Raw genomic sequence first — 5,230 nt, forward strand, 5'->3', positions numbered from 1 at the left:
CAGTTAAATTCTGGAGTGACACAAATATTCAGTCTATAGCAGAAGTTAAATATAGTAACTGTTATAAAATATAATCATATTTTATTACATTATATATTACATTATATTAATATATATTATATATATTACATTTATAATGATTGAATATAATAAATTATACATAATGTGGTACATGATATATATCATGCACTATATTATTAAGAAAATATACAATTTGTCTTATACGAGTAATAATATACAATATATACATTTTAGATCTTAACAGATGAGAGTATATAAAAGATGTTATGGAATACATAATTTATTATCTATTACACAATTTAAATATATTGTGTGTATGAATTAAATGCAATAACAGTCATATTCAGATATTTTTATCTCCTTTTTCAACTTGGGAGTGTGTTGAAAATATTCCATTTTAAATATTTCTATTTTTAATCATAAGGCATATATTTTGCTATTAAAATAATGTAAAATGAAAACTGTTGTATATACAGCTTAATTTGTGTCTTTGAATATTATTTCCATATGGTGAATTCCTAGAACTAAAATGATGGTATTTTTAAGAATTTTGAGATACAACCAAATTTGTTTCAGGGAAAAAAAAAAAGCCTTAATGATGGAGATGAGCAATTTCTTGCCTCCATGCAAGTGCTAGGGTTTTCATTATGCTTAACTGTTCATTTTTATGGCAATAAAATAGCATCTCATATTTTTGTTTGCATTACTTCAATAACTGTGATGTTGAATTCAATTTCCTCAGATGGGGCATTATTTTTATTTCAATCTTTATAATTTTTTTTCTTTTTATTTGGAATGTTGAATGTCAGAGAGCTTTCTGAAATGCTTGAAGACTGGGCTGTGGCCTTGTTATTACCAGAGAACTTGACTCAGGAAACTGCAGATACTGATGTTTGTAAATATTTCCTTGAACAGAAGCATACTATATTGTTTGTATAAGTGCTACCGGCAAATTATATAAATGTAAATATAAAAGTACAGTACATAATAAGACTTGGACTGTATTCTCTGCTCTGACAGGACCAACAATCATCTCCCCCACCAATGTAGCATATTGTATAAATCAGAAGCAGCAGCACCTCCACATCACACCTCACTATCTGTAATCTGTCAACATTTTCTAGTTGACAAATCTACAATATTCAATAAATGTATAAGCTATAAAAGCCAATTTTCCCCTTAGATTTGGGTTATACACAATTCACACCTATTAGGACCATTTAAGGATTTAGCATTTGGCCAACATTAATTTCAAAGTATTTTCTGAGATTTTTGGTCTTTTAATATATTTACTTACACATGTATTTAATATATTTACTTACGTATGTGTATACTTACATATTTATGTACACTAACACGTATAAATCAATGCATGCATGTATGGATTTATATGCATGTGTATATGGACTGAACATTTGTGAACCAGTGAAATTCATATGGAAACTAGTCACCAATGTGAAGGTATTTGGAGGTAGGATCTTGAGAAATAATTAGATCATGAGTGTGGAGCTCCCATGAATGGGATTAGTGCCCTTACAGAAAGGGACCAAAATCTAGCTCACTCTTTTTCCACCCTGTGAAGACACAATGAATAAGCAGCTTACTACAACTCTGAAGAGGGCTCTCACCAGAACCTAACCATGCTGACATCCTAGTCCTGGACCTCCGGTCCATAGAACTGTGAGAAAGGAATGATTTTGTTTAAGCCACTCAGTCTATGCTAAGTTCTCATAGCAGTCCCAAATGACTGAGACACATACATACACACATTTTTACATGTACTATATCTAATAATCTTTTCCCAAAATTTCCTATTTTTATGTAGTACAGAAAAGACTTTCCTCATCCCATGAATAAATGTATGCAATTTGCTTCTCAGTCTTTTATGGTTTCTTAGTGAAAACCAAATTCATTTTAAAAGGAAGTAACATTTTTAAATTACCTTTTATGTTTTTCTTTGTTATTTGCAGTTGCAGTTTAAAAAGAATTAGAGAAAAATTCATCTTTTACCACAGGAACATAGATGTTCTTATTTCTCTCTCACTCTCTCTTAGTAAATATACTTATCTATGTCTACATCTATCTATAGATGTGAACCTTTAAGTTGTACCCTCTTTGCAAATTTCAGTTATGTACCATAGTACTATCAGCTATAGTCACCATGTTATACATTAGATCTTTAGACGTTAGGGTTTTGCTTGTTCATTTGTTTGTTTTATTTTGGTTTTTTTTTTAATTGCTGAATATATACAGAACTCAGACAACTAAATAGCAAAAAAAAAAAAATGAATAAAAGATAATAAGAACCGAATAGACATTTTTCCAAAGAGGATATACAAATGGCCGAGAGGTACATTAAAGGTGCTCAACATCACTAATCATCAGGGAAGTGCAAACAAAAGCCACAATGAGATATCACCTCACACTTATGAGAATGACTATTTTTTTTTTCTCATTTAACTTTTGTTTTAATGGGTCTCAAAATTCTGTGACAGATTTTTGGTCAAGTTGTTTCTATTAAAAAGTACTGATTTTAAAAACTAAGAACTTAAAACTACCCCCCCCCACACACACACACAAAAAAACAAATGGTCCACAAAACATTCTCCTTTCCTTCTGAAGGTTTTACGATGCATTGTTATCAATAACCAGTCTTTTGCTATTAAACTTAAATGGCCAATTGACACAAACAGTTCTGAGACCATTCTTCCACCATGATTAAGACTGGGGTGGCAGGGGCACCTGGGTGGCTCAGTGGGTTAAGCCTCTGCCTTTGGCCCCGGGGCATGATCTCAGGATCCTGGGATCCAGCTCCGCATTGGGCTCTCTGCTCAGAGGGGAGACTGTCTCCACCACTCTATCTGCCTGCCTCTCTCTGTGTCAAAAAAATAAATAAAATCTTAAAAAAAAAAAAAAAAAAGACTGGGGTGGCAGGTATTGGGGAAAATATTCATTTAGCCTTCTGAGCTTTCTGGGCAGACTTGGTGACCTTGCCAACTCCAGCTGCCTTCTTGTCCACTGCTTTGATGACACCCACATCTGTCACCATCTGTCTCATGTCATGAACAGCAAAACGGCCCAGAGGAGGATAGTCAGAGAAGCTCTCAACACACATAGGCTTGCCAGGAACCACATCAACAATGGCAGCATCACCAAATTTCAAGAACTTGCAACCATCTTCCAGCTTTTTTCCAGAATGATGATCTATCTTCTCCTTCAGCTCAGCAAACTTGCAAGCAATGTGAGCTGTGTGACAATCCATCACAGGTGCATATCCAGCACTAACTTGGCCTGGATGGTTCAGGATAATCACCTGAGCTGTGAAGCCAGCTGCTTCCATTGGTGGGTCATTCTTGCTGTCACCAGCCACATTGCCACAACGAACATCTTTGACAGATACGTTCTTGACATTGAAGCCCACATTGTCCCCAGGAAGAGCCTCACTCAAAGCTTCATGGTGCATTTCAACAGACTTGACTTCAGTTGTAACATTGACTGGAGCAAAGGTGACCACCATGCCAGGTTTAAGACCACCAGTCTCCACTCGGCCCACAGGGACAGTACCAATATCACCAATTTTGTAGACATCCTGGAGAAGCAGACGCAAGGGCTTGTCATTTGGATGAACTGGTGGCAGAATGCAATCCAGAGCTTCAAGCAGTGTGGTTCCACTGGCATTCCCATCTTTATGGGTGACCTTCCATCCCTTGAACCAAGGCATGTTAGCACTTGGCTCCAGCATTTGTCACCATTCCAACCAGAAATTGGCACAAATGCTACTGTGTCGGGGTTGTAGCTAATTTTCTTAACGTAGGTGCTGACTTCCTTAATGATTTCCTCGTATCCCTTCTGGCTGTAGGGTGGCTCAGTGGAATCCATTTTGCTAACACCAATAATTAGTTGTTTTACACCCAGTGTGTAAGCCAGAAGGGCATGCTCATGGGTCTGCCCATTCTTGGAGATACTGGCTTCAAATTCACCAACACCAGCAGCAACAATCAGGACAGCACAGTCAGCCTGAGATGTGCCTGTAATCATGTTTTTGATAAAGTCTCTGTGTCCTGGAGCATCAATGATGGTCACGTAATACTTGCTGGTCTTGAATTTCCACAGGGAGATATCAATGGCAATACCATGTTCACGTTCAGCTTTCAGTTTATCCAAGACCCAGGCATAGCTGAAGGAGCCTTTTCCTATCTCAGCAGCCTCCTTCTCAAATTTTTCGATAGTTCTTTGGTTGATCCCACCATATTTGTAGATCAGATGACCAGTAGTGGTAGACTTGCCCGAATCTACATGTTCCATGACAACAATGTTGATATGAGTCTTTTCCTCCCCCATTCTGGTTTAGGTTGAGTGGTGGTTTTCATGACACCTGTATTCTGGCAGCAAACCCATTGCAAAAAAGCTAGAATGACTATTTTGAAAAAGACAAGGGGAACCAGGTGACAGGAAGAATATAGAGGAAAGGGAATCCTTGCACACTACTGGTATGAATATAAACTAGAAGTGCCATTGTCAGAACCAGTACAGAGATTTCTCAAAAAATTAGAGATAAGCTACCATATGATCCAACAATTCCACTTCTGGGTATATATCCAAAGGAAATGAAAATAGAATATTAGAGAGATATATGTACTCCCATGTTCATGACAGTATTAATCACAATAGCCAAGATATGGAAACAACTTAAGTGTCCATCAAAGGTTGAGTGAATAAAGAAAATGGATGCACATGCAACATGCACATGTATGCATAATAGAATATTATTCAGCCATAAGAAAGAAATCCTGCTGTTTGCAACATATGATGGAGATCAAGGGTCTTATATTAAGTGAAATAAAGTCAGACAGAGAAAGATAAATAATGCATGCTATCATTTGTATGTGGAATCTAAACACACACACACACACACACACACACACACAATGTTGAACTCATAGAAACTGAGAAACAGGGCTCCTCTTTTACAGAAAGGAAGTGAACAGGCTAGAAAGAATGGGGTAAAGAGGAATGAGAAGGTGAGGTGAGATCATCAGATAGTTGACTAGGAAATGTTTTTGCTGAAGTCTGCTGATTTCAGGAAGAATGGCTAAAGAGACATTTTTGCATTTTTCAGTGACTGCTCCAAGGAACATCAAGGTCCCAGAGCTGCAGAGTGAAAGGGGTAGTGAGTGTGAGCAGAGTCCAGACTAGTTAGGTTAATAGT

At 36.8% G+C, this 5,230-nt stretch overlaps 1 pseudogene; it reads right to left on the reverse strand.

The window, feature by feature from the left end:
* Positions 1-2,940: 2,940 nt before the first annotated feature.
* LOC116584967 lies at positions 2,941-4,411 on the reverse strand (annotated as a pseudogene).
* Between the last annotated feature and the right edge of the window lie 819 nt (positions 4,412-5,230).

The sequence above is a fragment of the Mustela erminea genome, chromosome 2 (genome assembly GCF_009829155.1).
Source record: "Mustela erminea isolate mMusErm1 chromosome 2, mMusErm1.Pri, whole genome shotgun sequence".
Lineage (NCBI taxonomy): Eukaryota > Metazoa > Chordata > Mammalia > Carnivora > Mustelidae > Mustela > Mustela erminea.